Here is a 15999-nt window from a genome sequence, read left to right as displayed (position 1 = left end):
ATGACCTTCAAAAATATCCTAAGGGAAATAAGTGAACGTTGCTCAGTTGTGTTCAACTCTTTGTGACCCCATGGAGTGTATAGTCCATGGAATTCTCCAGGCCAGGATACTGGAGTGGGTAGCCTTTCTCTTCTCCAGGGGATCTTCCTGACCCAGGAATCGAACCAGGGTCTCCTGCATTGCAGGAGGATTCTTTACCAACTGAGCTATTATCAGGGAAATAAGTCAAACACAAAAGACTAATTGTTATAGGATTGTACATGAACCGTCTATAAAAGGCAAATCTGTCTAGTCAAGGCTATGGTTTTTCCAGTGGTCAAGTTCGGATGTGAGAGTTGGAAAGCAGAGTGCTGAAGAATTGATGCTTCTGAACTGTGGTGTCGGAGAAGACTCTTGAGAGTCCCTTGGACTGCAAGGAGATTCAGCCAGTCCATCCTAAAGGAGATCAGTCCTGAGTGTTCATTGGAGGGTTTGATGTTGAAGCTGAAACTCCAATACTTTGGCCACATGATGCGAAGAGCTGACTCATTTGAAAAGACCCTGATGCTGGGAAAGATTGAAGGCAGGAGGAGAAGGGGGCGACAGAGGATGAGATGGTTGGATGGCATCACCGACTCAATGGACATGAGTTTGGGTGGACTCTGGGAGTTGGTGTTGGACTGGGAGGCCTCGTGTGCTGCAGTTCATGGGGTTGCAAAGACTCAGACATGACTGAGTGACTGAACTGAACTGACAGACTGAAAGCAAGTCAGTGGGTCTCTAGAGCTTGGAATGGAGTGAAAAATAACCTATAAACAGGAAACCTTTGGAGGTGTTAGAAATGTTCTAAAACTGGATTGTGGTGGTATTTGCACATATTTATAAAATTACTAGAAATTTTCCAGTTGAGTATGAGGTAAACTGTGAATGTGCCATATATATAGCCTTTATTATGCTCAGCTCTGTTCCTTCTAGACCCATCATAAACCAGTGTTGAATCTTGTCAATTGCTTATCATGCACTTCTTTAAATGACCACATAAGTTTTATCCTTCAGTTTTTAACGTGGTGTATTGCGTTGATTGATCTGCAGATGTTGAAACATCCTTGCATCCCTGCAATAAATCCCACATCATGCTGTATGATCCTTTTAACATATTGTTGTATTTGGTTTGTTAATGTTTTGTGGAGGATTTTTACTTGTATGCTCATGACAGAAATTGGCCTATAATTTTGTTTGTGTGTGTGTGTGTGTGTGTTTTAGTGTGTATCATATCTGTTTTTCTCTCAGGGTAATGTTGGGTCATATAATGAGTTGGAGGCATTCCTTACTCTTCAATGTTTTGGAATAATTTGAGAAGAATAGATATTAAATCATTGAATGTTTGGCAGAATTCACCTGTGTAGCCATCTGGTCTTAGATATTTGTTTTCTGAGCAGTTTTTAATTACTCTTTCAATCGCTATACTAGTAGTTGGTCTATCAGATTTTCTATTTCTCCATGATTCAATCTTGGAAGGTCATATGAGTCTAGGAATTTATTTTCAAGGTTGTCCAATTTGTTGGCACACAGTGTTCATAGTATTCTATTATAATCCTTTGTATTTCTGTGGTATCTGATGTTATTTCTCCTCCTTCATTTTGGATCTTATTTATAAAATCCTTTGCTCTTTTTTCTTAGTAAGTCTAGCTAAAGGTTTGTCAATTACCAAAAAAGATTTGTCAATTTTATTTATCTTTTCAGTGACCCAGCTCTCAGTTTCATTAATCCTTTCTATTGTCTTTTTAGTCTCTACTTCATTTATTTCCACTCAGATCTTTAGTATTTGCTTCCTATTGTCTTTGGGATTCATTTGTTCTTTTTTCTAGTTCCTTTAAAATAAAAAAAGAATATTTATTTATTTATTTGACTGCACAGGATCTTAGTTGTGGCATGTGGTATCTAGTTCCATGACCAAGAATTGAACCTTGGCCTCCTGCATTGGGAGCACAGAGTCTTAACCATTGCACCACCAGGGAAGTCCTTTTTCTAGTTCCTTTAAGTGTAATGTTAGATTGCTTAGTTGAGATTTTTCTTCTTTCTTGAGCTAGGCCTATACTGTTATAAGTATCCCTCAGTGTTTCTCTAACTGCATCCAAAGATTTTGGTATTTCATTTTAAAATTTTCATTTATTTTTAGGTATTTTTAAAATTCCTTCTTTGATTTCATTGACCTATCTGCTACTATCAGCATGTTGTTCAGTCTCTGCATATTAATGACTTCTCCAGATTTCTTCTTGTAATTGATTTCTATTTTCATACCATCGTTAAGTCACTTCAGTCAGTTCCGACTCTGTGCCCCACTATGGACTATATAGCTCTCCAGGCTCCTCTGCCCATGGGATTCTCCAGGCAAGAATACTGGAGTGGGTTGCTATGCTTTCCTCCAGGGAATCTTCCTGACCCAGGGATAGAACCAGTGTCTCTTACCTCTTCTGAACTGGCAGATGGGTTCTTTATCACTAGTGTCACCTGGAAAGCCCCATATGTGCTATAATTTGAATCTTCTTAAATTTATTGAGACTTTTTTTAGTCTCAAGATATGGTCTATTCTTGAAAATTTTCCATGTGCACTTGAGAAGAATGTGTATTCTACTGCATTTGGATGGAATGTCTTTACATCTAGCCTAATATTTTATTTAAAGCCACTGTTTCTTTGTTGACTTTCTGTCTAGATGATCTATCCATTGATATAAGTAGGGTGTTAAAGTCCCCTACCATTATTGTATTGCTGTCGATCCCTTCCTTTAGATAGGTTAATATTTGGTTTATGCGTTTTGGTACTTCTGTGTTATTGTGTGGGCTTTCCTGGTGGCTCAGTGGTAAAGAATCCAGATGCCAATGCAGAAGACATGGGTTCAATCCCTGCATCGGGAAGATCCCCTGGAGAAGGAAATGGAGCCAACTGCAGTATTCTTGCCTAGGAAAGCCTGTGGACAGAGGAGCCTGGTGGGCTACAATCCATGGGGTCACAAAAGAGTCAGACGCCACTTAGTGACTAAACAACAACAATGTTATGTGCATATATATCATTAACTGTTATGTCTTCTTAGTGAATTGTTCCTGGAGAATCCCATGGACAGAGGAGCCTGGTGGGCTCCAGTTCGTGGGGTCGCACAGAGTCGGACACAACTGAGTGATTGAGCACAGTACCAACATTTTATGTTTTCTGGCTGCTATACTTCCTTTTCCTGGTGCTTCTGTCTGACATTTTAGCTTCTTGGTTTTGCATACTGTTTTTCTCAGTTTCCTCTTTTTTGTTTCATATCTCTGCTCTAGATTTACATCATATGGTTACCATGAGGTTTATATAAAATGTCTTACAGATAAAATAGTACTTTTTCTGCTGATATCATTGTATCTCCATTTGTCCATACAGGTTCCATCCTTCTCCTCATCCTCTCTTATGTTTCTCTTATCTCAAAATGTCCCTTTCCAAGTGGTGAACTTTTTACCAAATTGAGGCAGCTATAGCTATTTTTACTGCCTTTTTTCTCCATTTCCCCTTCATACTATAACTAAGTGTTTAAAAATCTTTTGTGATAAAGAGTTGCAATTTTCTGATTCTGTCTGTAAATATATCACTTCCTTAAAGTTTTGTGTACTTTTGCCTTTTTTGTCTCAGGTAGAAGGGCACTTTTAACATCTCGTATAAGGATTATGTTGGGCCCCCTTCAGCTTTTGTTTGTGTGGGAAGGCCTTTATTTCTCCTTCTTACTTGAATGATAACGTTGCTGGTTAGACTATTCTTTACTGACAGTTTTTACCTTTCAGAATTTTGAGTTTGTTATTTCACCTTTCTGTGGAGTATCTGCTGAGAAATCTGCTGAGAGTCTAATGAGGGTTCCTTTGGCATATGCCGTCCTTTTTCCTTGCCTCCTTTAAAATTCTCTCTTTGTCATTAATTTTTGGGAAGCTTAATATAATGTGTGATTTTGCATTGAAATAATTAGATTTGTTCTTAGCTTTGTGGACCTGCATATCCAGTTCCTTTCCCAAGTTTAGGAATTTCTCAGCTATTATTTCTTTGAGCAAATTCTCTACTTTTCCCCCCACCCCTTTTCTTTTTCTGTGATACCCATTATCCTAATTTTTCCCTTGCAAAAGAGTCAGATAGTTCTTATAGAATTTCCTCATTTGTTTTTAGATCTTGATTCTATTTCCTCTTCCACTTGTATTACTTCCAGATTTCGCTCTTTAAACTAATTCCCTCTTCCATGTGCTCTGCTCTATTTCCAATGCTTCTAATGCTTTCTTCACCTAATTTATTGATTTCTTCAGCTCTAGAATTTCAGTTTATCTCTCTCTCTCTCTCTCTTTTTTTTTTTTTTGAGAGTTTCTACCTCTTTTGTAAATATTCCTTCTGTTCGTTAATTTTACTCCTGAGCTCACTGAACTGACTTTCTGGGTTTTCTTGTAGCTTGCTATTTTGAATTCTCTTACAGATCACAATAGTCCATGACTTTAAGTTTGGTTCCTGGAGAACTGTCATTTTCTCTTTGTGATAACATGTAACAGTGGTTCCTCATGGTGGTTGATGGGTTGTTCCTTTACTGGTGAATCTGAAGTAGCACCTTTCTTCTTTAGGTAAAACTTCAAAAAAATTTAAAACCTTAATTCTAATGATTCTCCTTTTAGAAATTAGAGTTCTTTCTATGTATTCCAGTAGGTGGCGCTATATCGCAGCTTTTTGGTTCTTTTACCTGCGCTACCTCTAGTTGTATCTGAGATTGGGCAACTTCACTGCCTCTCTCAGAAGTGTTGGCCATCTGTATCTCCTGGGTCACTGGTGCCTCGCTGCTGCCAATGTCGCTAGCAATGTCACCTGGGGCACTTCTGAATGGAGCGTGGGGATCTCCTGAGTCACAGGACCTGCTGTGATGGAGAGGGGAGGAAGAGGGTCGGGGGTGGGAGGCCAGAGTCTAGGGCTTTTCCGCTCTAAAGACAAAGGGAGAAGCAGTCCTGTTCAACTTCTGCTGTGTAAAATAAAAGTGTTAGTTTCCCCGTCGTGTCTGACTCTTTGCAACCCCATGGATTATTTTATGACTACATCAAAGGATATAACTGATAGTTTTTTCATAGGATTCTATTTACTAATTAGCAACATATTCTTATATATTTTCTTGGTATAAAGCAAGAGAAGGTGAATAATAAGAGGACGTGGTCCCAATAAAATAAGAAAAATCCTAATGGAAGCCAGGAATAAGGAATTGAACACATTTTTTTTGTGTGTGTTTGTTTTTTGTTTTTACATAAAACATTAACAGGCTTTCTTGGTGGCTCAGATGGTAAAGGATTTGCCTGCAATGCAGGAGTCATGGGTTTGATCCCTGGGTCAGGAAGATCCCCTGGAGAAGGGAATGGCTACCCACTCCAGTAATCTTGCCTGGGGAATTCCATGAACAGAGGAGCCTGGTGGGCTATAGTCCATGTGGTGGCAAAGAGTAGGACATGGTTGAGCGCCTAACATGGTGATTCTATTCTCTATTAATTCTTCTAAAGCAAAAGTGCACCAACAGCTCACTTTGACTTTTATTGATCTTTCAGCCTCTTGCAAACTTTGAACAGGACAGTTGGCCTTAGCATATTCTTAGATTAAATGCTACAGAGATACCTTCAAGATCCTCCATTCCACACAGATCACCTACTCTAAACCTCTTTTTCTATGAATATTTTGGAGGTGCCACTAAACTTGGACAGCATCAGGAGACAAACCTGGGAAGTTTTTTCACTCGAGTTAAGTTACTAAATTTCCATTTCCTTTAGCTTATGAAAGACATCGCTTCCTGTCAGGAAGTACAAACTATGCTCTAATCAGCGGCTGTAATTCTGTCACATCACCAGTTACCAGGGGATGGTGTTCCTTAAAGCGTCCACAGAATCATAGCATTTTTCAGTATTGAGAAAGGTCACAGTACCTTCATGTCAACTGTAATTTCCCCAAATCTACAACAAGTGCAAAAAGGATCAGATTAAAGTTCTCCTAAATTGCAATCATCTGCTATGTAGCACTTCAGCTCCTAAAAACACTCACACGTACTTTTGTTGAAATATCTATATCCTCAAGCAAGACAGATGAATGCTGTTTGGGCTCAAGCATGGGGCATAGCTGGCTCTCAATACGGGCCCAGATAAAACGTGTCAGATACAACCAGATCAAACATTTAAAGCACTAAATTAAGAACAATCTTTTAAAAAAGATATGTATTTATTGAGCCTCCCTGGGTCTTAGTTGTGGCCTGCAGGATCTTTGATCTTTGTTGTGGATGGTGAGTTCTTTCATTTGTAGCATGAGAACTCTTAGTTGCAGCACATGGGATCTAGTTCCCTGACCAGGGATCAAACCCAGGCTTCTTGTATTGAGAGTGTGGAGTCTAGCCATTGGACCACAAGGGAAATCTCCCCCTTTTTTTATTGGAGTATAATTGCTTTACAATGTTGTGTTTGTTTCTGTTGTACAATGAAGTGAGTCAGCTATATGTATACATATATTCCCTCTCTCATGGCCCACCCTCCCACCACCATGTCCCCCATCCCATCCATCTAGCTCATCACAGAGGACTGATGATGTCTGTTCTTTACATCTGTGTCTTTATTCCTGCCCTGCAGACACCAAAACACTGCAGGTTTAGAAAAGTCTTAAGTTTCAGAGAAGGACATTCATACTGAATTTATGACCAGCAACTGATGATGTCATAGATCACTGATGCTGATTAGGTCCAACACTGAGATCACCCAATCCAGGAACAAAGAAATGAGTTTCTTGATTGGTGTTACTTGGGGTACGGATGGGGGGAGGGTTCTTGTCCTCACTGAGTGGCACTCACCTGCTCTCCCACCCTTTCCTTTCCTGTTCTCCAGCCCGGTATGTTGGTATTTCTCCAGAGGCTCCTGGATGGCAGCTCTGTTAGTGATGATGGGGCTGAGCCCTCTCTTGGCGTGGGCCAGGGAGACCCGATGTAAGTGCACACCTTGGGTGGTGAGCATTGTAGTGTGGGAGAAGAAAGAATACCTTAGTTTCTATGCCCAGATCATGTCCTTTAGAGATTGTGACACCAACCTACAGCAAACAGTTCCTGAACTTGCCCTCTCTATGACAGTGACATATGCAGTCACCATATCTATATTCTGTTTTTCTCAACTCCCTTCCAATGAAGGAGTCTTGCATCTCCAGCCTTGCATCCCATCCCTTCAGGTATTTGAGAAAGTTTAGAAACAATAGTGTTAAAATAATTTTTCATTCAGTAGTTCTCTTTATTTATGTTGAATTGTGCAAGAAAAAGGGAAAGTTTCCCGGAAGACTTTATGGCAGATCTGAAGAATTAGGGAGTGCTGTGCTGTGCTTAGTTGCTCAGTCATGTCTGACTCTCTGTGACCGCATGGACTGTAGCCCAGCAGGCTCCTCCATCCACTGGGATCCTTCAGGCAAGAACACTGGAGTGGGTTGCTGTGCCCTCCTTCAGGGGATTTTCCCAACCCAGGGATCGAACCTAGGTCTCCCACATATCAAGTGGATTATTTACCATCTGAGCCACCAGGAAGCCCCAAAATACTGGAGTGGGTAGCCTATCCCTTCTCCAGGGCATCTTCCTGATCCAGGAATCAAACCAGGGTCTCCTTATTGTGGGCAGATTCTTTACCAGCTGAGTTACCAGGGAGAATTGTTCTAAAAGATCGTGTTATGTCCTCAACGGGATCTGTGACGATGCTATCTCTCCCAGTGGGAGGATGTATCAAGGGACCTCCCCTATTATCCTCTTTCCTTTTTCCCCAAACCCCAATGTTTATAAAAACTTGAATCCTTTTACTAGATGTTCTTTGACAGAGTTAGTTTTCTCCTAATTTCTCTTGGGTAAATTACCCTGGAGCTGAAGCAGTGTTTCTTAGTACTGGGAATGACCACGCAGATAAGAAGTATCTTTGGAGTGTTTTTTGATGCCTGAAAGAACTTAAGGCATCTTCTGAAAACCCAACACAGGTTAGGAACCATCATGAATCTATTTTGAGCCTTTCTATACTATCAGTTTCTCCTATATCTCCCCTTTCTCTGACTTGAGCATACAAGTATCCAATAATTCAATGAGTATAGAATAAATTATGTGAAATTCTGATTGTGTAGGTCATAGATAGTCAAATATCAGCCATTTTATATGGCAAGCCATGTGTCCTGAACAGGGTACAGAGAGTGTGAAGGTTGTTTTCATCCCACTGGGCTGAAAGCCAATAGGCAAGTTGAGGGAACTCATTAGCCTCTTGGAGTCTCAGGCCCACATTTCATAAGATCGGACGTCATGTCCTCTGTTTTCCTTAATCAGTTATGTTTGCTTGTATCAACTTTTAACTCCTTCCTATTCTTTTCCCAACCATGCCATCACCAGATTTGAAAATCTCCAAAGCTGGCACAGACCCTCAGCACTATAATAGATTCATTGAACTATTTAAATCATAGTGAACTCTCCCTCTTTCTTAAAATGACCATTTCCTCCCTGTGAATGTTTATTCCAACTAGTAGGTGGAGAAAGAAGAAATTTGTCTGAATTTCTCGCAGGAAGTAGAAGGGATGTAATATGCCTTTAGAATAAAAGAGTGCTGGCCCTGAGCCTTTTCTTGCTTTCCAGGATTCTCACAAAGATCAGTTCCTAGAATCCTGGGTTTATTCATTTTGACCAAAAGTATTTTTCTAAGCAACTGTTCTATTCTGGACTCTGTTCTAGGCTCAGACAACTCTATTTGAATAAGATATGAAAATCCTCTGTCATCAATAGAACTTATCTAATGACAGGAGAGAAAGATGACAATCCAGTAAGTATTCAACACAAAGTGAATATAAGAACATTTCAGTGAGCAATGGGGCTCTGACAAACAAAATCTGTGTTATGGGACAGAGAAAATGGGATTCATCCAACTTTAGTTCAGGTGTCTAGGGGGCTCTGCCTGACAAAGAGACATTCAGTTGAGGTGTGAATGAGGAGAAGAAGCAGTCACATGAAGCAGCTAAGGGAGAAGTGTTCCCGAAAAGGGAACAGTAGAAAGGCCAGATGTGGGAAGATGCTTGTTGTGTTTAAGGACAGAAAGAAAGTTAGAGTGGCTGAAGCAGAGCAAGCAGTTTGAGGGGTGAAATAAGTTGAGGTCAGAGAGGAAGTCAAATGACGATGAAGATATTATTCACTTCAGGAAGTTAAAAAATAAGAATATCTTCTGAGCCTGCATTCTTAAGGGTTATAAAATTAAAATGTCAGCATATTTATTGAATATTTACATGATCAGCACTAGGAAGAGTCACTATTTATTAATAATTTCACACTTAGCAATATCCTATGAGGAGCATACTATTGTTAAATCCATTAGGCTGTTGGATATTTTAACTTAGGTTAAAAACCCAAGTGGACGAGCTCGTGTTCCAAATTACACTTCCTAATTCTGTAGCTTGGGTTTCTTGACTCAATGGACATGAGTTTGAGTAAACTCAGGGAGTTGGTGATGGACAGGGAGGCTTGGCGTGCTGCGGTTCATGGGGTTGCAAAGAGTCGGACAGACTGAGCGACTAAACTGAGCTGAACTGAACTGAACTATGATTAGTAAATAATGGCTTAATTAAGTCTGAATTACTGATAAAATTTCTGAGGTTCACCTGTGCTAGTGTGTGAGGAGTAGGCAAGGAATGCTAGTTCCAATATATACGATCATTTTGCATTTATTTGAAAAACTCCATCAGGGTTCACACTATGTGCAGACTGTCCTGGGTTTTGTTGAAGAACACAAAACACCATTCAATATGCTCCTTCTGAGATTTTATTAGTAAGTTGGGCTAGGGTTGACAAATAAAATACAGGCTGCCCAATTAAATCTGAATTCCAGCTAAACAATGATTGTTTATCTGAAATACAAATTTCACTGGACATTCTGTATTTTTATTTGCTAAATCTGGCAACCTTAAGTTGGACACCTGAGCTGAACTAACAGTGCTACAGTGAACAGCAACTTTACCCATTAAAAAGAAAATCTAACTTTCTTATCTCTAAAGAAGGTACTTAGGGAATTTCTGCATGGTAAAATGTGCCTGTTCTGATCAAGTGTGTCCTTCTCTCTGCCATCGTTTCTAAGTGAGGGTCTTAAAATCTGGGGACTTGCATTTTTTTTGGTAAACTGTCTAAATGAGAATGTCATCTTTTTATTATTTTCCCCCTTTCTGAGAGGACTTGACTACAGAGAGTCTACATCTGTCCAAGACTGGTAATCTGATGCATTTGCATTATTGGGAGTAGGAGACCAAATTAGAAAATGAATTAGTTGGAACATTGAAGAGGAATGAAATGCCTGTGGCTGTAATAATTTGCCACTATGGATAAGTAGTGGACAGTGGCAGAGAAATTAAGAGAGGATATGATGTGAAGGATAAATTATATGACTTGGTGATTGCTTGGCAAGGCAAAGAAATTGGTAAACCTTTGTTCTGAACAAATTTATTTTGTGGAAAAAATAGTTTTCCACCAGGATAGGATTCCTAAAAAAGAAAAATAGAAATTTCACATAGGGTGAAGATTTTCAACAGATGAAATATTTTCAGATTTTTAAATGTAATTCTCCGCTGAACCATAATCAGCAGTGGCTTTTTTTTTTTTGACCACAGATTATTTTTCAGGTTGGTTCATTTATACCAGTTGTGGTCAGTGGGCTCTCCTCCCTCCCTACCCCCACCCACCTGTTTCCCTCCCCTTCCTACCGGAACTGTTGGCAATACACGGGTCCATTTTTGGCTGTCACACAAGGGGTTTCTCTGACATCTAGTTGGTAGAGCCAGGGATGATGGTAGACATCCTACAATGTGCAGAACAGCCCTCACTCCCACAATCACAGATAATTATCTGGTACAAATGTCAGTAGTGTAGAGATTGAAACCACACTTTACTTACGCTGTGCTGCTTCTAAAAATTCTAGACTCATACTTTACATGCATACTCGTCTTTTAATATGGTTATCTATGGTTTGGTGTTTTCATTACCCAAACAAAACAAAACAAGGCAGTTGCATAAATTCATTACTTTCTTGTTGAACCCACTCAATGAACTCAAGTTTATGATCTTCATTTTCATCTCTTGCCTTATGCAATGTTTTTCAAAATTTCATGAGTGATCATCACAACTTCTTAACTTTCAACAACTTGACATACAACTTACAAGTCATAAATACTGGTGACAGCCACAAATAGTTTTCAGGAAAATGCCTCAAATTTCTGCAGTAATTCTACTTTTCTTTCCTTTGATACTATCAGATGGCTTCAATTAGTTATCGCACTTTTAAACAAGAGTTGTTTAACTCTTCCTGACATTTTCACAATTCAATTAAACATAAAGACAAAACATAAAATATGTGTTTATATTTATGCATATATGTTTACTTAACAAATGTATATTAAAACTGCAGAAACACATGTAACCTCTAAGAGACCTGAGACATATTTAACTTCTCCCAGGTTGTGCAGTTGGTAAAGAATCCACCTGCCAATGCAGGAGACACAAAAGATGCAGGGTCCATCCCTGAGGTGGGAAGATCCCCTGCAGGAGGGCATGGCAACCCACTCCAGTATTCTTGCCTGGAGAATCCCATGGACAGAGGAACCTGGTAGGCTATAGTCCATAGAGTTGCAAAGAACTGGACACGACTGAAGTGACTTAGTATGCACTCCAGCAGGTCAGATTTGCTAGACAAGTTCTGTACAAAGTACTTTTGTTGTTTTAAGAGAAATATGGTTTTCTGGAAATGCAGAATGGTTTTTTGGAAATGCAGAAAAGGTAGAAGTGCATTGGGATCACGGTTTTAATCTCCTTGAAACTCTTCAAAAGTTTCCCATTACATTTAGCATAAGTTCAAATTTCTAACATCACCTACAAGCTCTTTTTTTTTTAACCAGGATAACTATGAGTTTTATTTATTTATTTATTTTTAATTAGTTGGAGGCTTTTAAGCACTCGGTTCCTGTGATTTTTCTAATGGAATCTTTCAGTCTCCATCCTCAATCTCTGTGCTTCAATGAACTGCTTTTATTTTTATTTTTTCTGGTTTCATGGAGAAGTATGTCTATTTTAAGCTTCTACACATGCTATTACCTTTACCTAAAATATGCCTCCCTTTGCTCCCAGACATACACACACCTCCTCTTCCTCTAGCTCATATCAACATAACCTTTTAACTCACATCTTTAAATGTCATTCTTCAGGAACTTCTGACACTCCAAGGTAATTATTCTTTGTTCTAGAACTCCACACTTTTCTTCTGACATTTCTGACTCCTGTGTAAAATTAATCCTCTTGTGGCTGGGTTTTGTCCATCACTTTCATTAAATTTTATGCTCTTAGAAGGTAGGAGCTTCCTTGGTTGCTCAGGGGTAAAGAATAGCCTGCCAATCTTTCTGAGATGTCTTTTAGGTCTAACTTTCTTCCTTTTTTGGTTTTCTTAGGATGTATTATTTTTACATGGTTGAAATGATTTTGAAATCACCTTCCCAAATTATATATATATTTTTTTACTTATGGCAGAAAGTGAAGAACAAAAGAGCCTCTTGATAAAAGTGAAAGAGGAAAGTGAAAAAGTTGGCTTAAAGCTCAACATTCAGAAAACTAAGATCATGGCATCCGGTCCCATCACTTCATGGTGAATAATTAGGGAAACAATGGAAAAAGTGAGAGACTTTATTGTTTTGGGGCTCCAAAATCACTGCAGATGGTGACTGCAGCCATGAAATTAAAAGACGCTTACTCCTTGGAAGAAGAACCCTGACCAACCTAGATAGCATATTAAAAATCAGAGACATTGCTTTGCAGAAAAAGGGCTGTCTATTCAAAGCTATGGTTTTTCCAGTAGTCATGTATGGATGTGAGAGGTGGACTGTAAAGAAAACTGAACACCAAAGAATTGATGCTTTTGAACTGTCGTATTGGAGAAGACTCTTGAGAGTCCCTTGGACAGCAAGGAGATCCAACCAGTCCATCCTAAAGGAAATCAGTCCTGAATATTCATTGGAAGGACTGATGCTGAAGCTAAAACTCCAATCCTTTGGCCACCTGATGCGAAGAGCTGAGTCATTTGAAAAGACCCTGTTGCTGGGAAAGATTGAAGGCAGGAGGAGAAGGGAACAACAGAGAATGAGATGGTTGGATGGCATCACCAGGTCAATGGACATGAGTTTGAGCAAGTTCTGGGAGTTGGTGATGGACAGGGAGGCCTGGTGTGCTGCAGTCCATGGAGTCACAAAGAGTCAGACACCACTGAATGACTGAACTAACTGACTTAACATATTGATATTACTATTTTTATAGTGCTAGTTGTATTTAAGTAGTTTAATGTTGCTTCTTTTTATAGTGGGAACATTTTACTCCACATTTCCCTTTGTTAGATCTTTTTCAGTATTGCCAAATAGTTGACATTTCATATCACTTTGTTTTTATTTTATATGTCTTTAATTTCTAAGGTTCCTGAACATTTTCACATATTTATTGGCAAACATCTATTACAACTTTAAGAAATATCTAAAGTTTATTATCTCTTAGATCTTTGTGTTTTTCTCAGTGGTTTTATGGATTCTCTAGCATTATAATAAACACTTTGCTGGTATTTGATTCAATATTTTATCTTGTTTGTAGTTTATATTTTGATTCTGTTTGTTATTTTCCATGTTAGACATTTAAACATTTATATTTAATAAAATTACTGCAAAACTGTTATTGAAAATTTACTGTCAATCTTAAATCTGCCATTTTGTGTTATTGTAAAAACACTTTCCCAACAGTTTTCACCTTTAAAAAAATAATAATTGTATCTACTGTGGCTGGTGGTGTGGGGATTGTCTCGAGCACTAAACACACATATTGATGAATCTCAGACTCTACCCTGAGCTCAAATGTCAGCTTAAAGAAAGAGAGACTGTTAGAAAATGATAAGCTCAGTAAAAAAAAAACTGCTTATTTTGCAAAGGGGGCCTCTTTGGTGGCTGATACAGCAAAGAATGTGCCTGCAATGTGGGGGACCCAGGTTCAAACTTTGTGTTGGGAAGATCCCTTGGAGAAGGGAATGGCTACCCTCTCCAGTATTCTTGTCTGGAGAATTCCATGGACAGAGCTGCAGTCCATTAGGTTGCAAAGAGTTGGACACAACTGAGCGACTAACACTTTCCCTTTCACTTTATTTTGCAAAGGAGAGAAATTGATCAACTGAGTGTAATTGCAGGTTTTTTTTTTTTTAAATAAATGACTTTATTTGCTCCTTTCCTTCTCCTTCAGAGCTCAGGCTTTTCTTGGACCTCAACTCATAAAGCTTCAGAATCATCTTTGCCTATTCCCATTTCCCGGAGTTAGTTCACTTTATTGGGTGTTCTAAGGTATAGCGTAGCATTCTCAGGAATTTTTTTCTATCTCCCCATCTATCTCAAGCTGTTCCCCAATTACCCACACTGCTTTGAATCACATTTTCTCCTGAAGTAAAAGAAGATAGTAAATATGTAAAGCATTTTGAAGACTAAGTACCAGCCATTGTTTTAGGTGCATTAATCCTCACACAACCCTAATACACAAATTAGTACTATTATGGCATTTATAGTTGGGCAAAGCAATGCAAGTGTTTGAACTCAGGCACTCTGGCTCCAGAAATCATGCATTTAGTAATATGTTATTGTGAAATGAAATATTTCCTGCCATATGAGTGGGCAAGAAATGTCACAACTATCTGCAATGCTGGCCCTTCAAATGTGAACTTCTGAGCTATGCTGACAAGCAGTGCCACTCTTTACACAAGGCACTTAAGGATGCCACAGTCGTCAGCGATTTCAGCCCTCCAGTGTGAGTGGGAAGGCTCAAAGGGAATTTAAGAAACAGAAAAATATCTCTGTAAATATGCAGCATGCTGGCCCCAGATAGCAGAGATGCATATGAAAGGAATGACTTCAATAATCCCAGATTCTTGCATCTTCCCATACATAGAATTCCTTAACTTGATACCTGGTTTTTCTTACTTAACAATAATTTTTGATGTTTAGACTGCCTGTCCTCTTCGTTGCAAACTTGTATATAGCCTGACTCCCTCTCTCACCTCCTCAGAACAATTTTCTCAGGGTCACTGAGATGCCGTCTCCCAGGCTCAGAGTCCTTAACATTCCCACCAAATAAAATAACTCTCTACTTACAGGTTGTGACTAATTTTTTAGTCAACCCTAAATACCTTGCAAAGATTGGTAAACACATCGGTTAATAATGAATAATTCTTTGGGGCTATGAAAAAACAAAACAAAATAAATTTCCTCCACCTCTCTGAAATCTAACAGTCCCGTGTTGTAAGAATTAAAGTCTAGGCTCGTGATTCTAATTCCTGTTGGGTCACATGGCCAGTTTTCAGAGAGGTCTGCCAAGACTGGGGCATGGGACTAGAGCCTGGGGGCAGAAAGGCAGCCAGGGAGATTCACTCTGTCTCCCTCACTTGTTCCCTCTGCCTTTTCTCTCCTAGGGGCACCAACAGTGACTGTGCATCCGGCCCCCGCAGCACCAGAACCTCCTGGTCTGCTCTGTGAATGGATTTTATCTGGGCCATGTTGAAGTCAGGTGGTTCTGGAACGGCCATGAAGAGGAGGCTGGGGTGATCTCCACAAGCCTGATCCAGAATGGAGACTGGACCTTCCAGACCGTGGAGATGCTTTAATCAGTTCCTCAGAGTGGAGAGGTCTACATCTGCCAAGTGAAGCACCCCAACCAGCAGAGCCCTATCACAGTGGAATGGAGTGAGAAGCTTTCTGATCTCATAAGCTCCTCACTCTCCATGGAGGGGGCTTGCTTCCCTACACCATGTGTTCATTTGCTCCTTGTTCTCCTGTCCTTCAGCTGAGGTTATTGGGGGAGCCATGTGTTATTCTGTGATAGAAATCCTCTAATAGTTTATCCTGTGATATTTTCTCCAAATACCTCTATACCTCTGAGGGAGGCAATTCTGCCTGACAAG

The 15999-nt window shown here is 39.5% G+C and overlaps 1 long non-coding RNA gene across 1 annotated transcript; it reads left to right on the top strand.

Moving 5' to 3' along the window:
- Positions 1–6817: 6817 nt before the first annotated feature.
- On the top strand, positions 6818–13641 carry LOC139031414 (uncharacterized). The gene is made up of 2 exons (XR_011483868.1): positions 6818–6977; positions 12555–13641. It is a non-coding gene; the product is annotated as an uncharacterized lncRNA (long non-coding RNA).
- The last annotated feature ends 2358 nt before the right edge of the window (positions 13642–15999 follow it).

The sequence above is a fragment of the Odocoileus virginianus genome, chromosome 27, assembly GCF_023699985.2.
Source record: "Odocoileus virginianus isolate 20LAN1187 ecotype Illinois chromosome 27, Ovbor_1.2, whole genome shotgun sequence".
Taxonomy (NCBI): Eukaryota; Metazoa; Chordata; class Mammalia; order Artiodactyla; family Cervidae; genus Odocoileus; species Odocoileus virginianus.
This window is presented reverse-complemented; position numbering and strand designations above follow the sequence as displayed.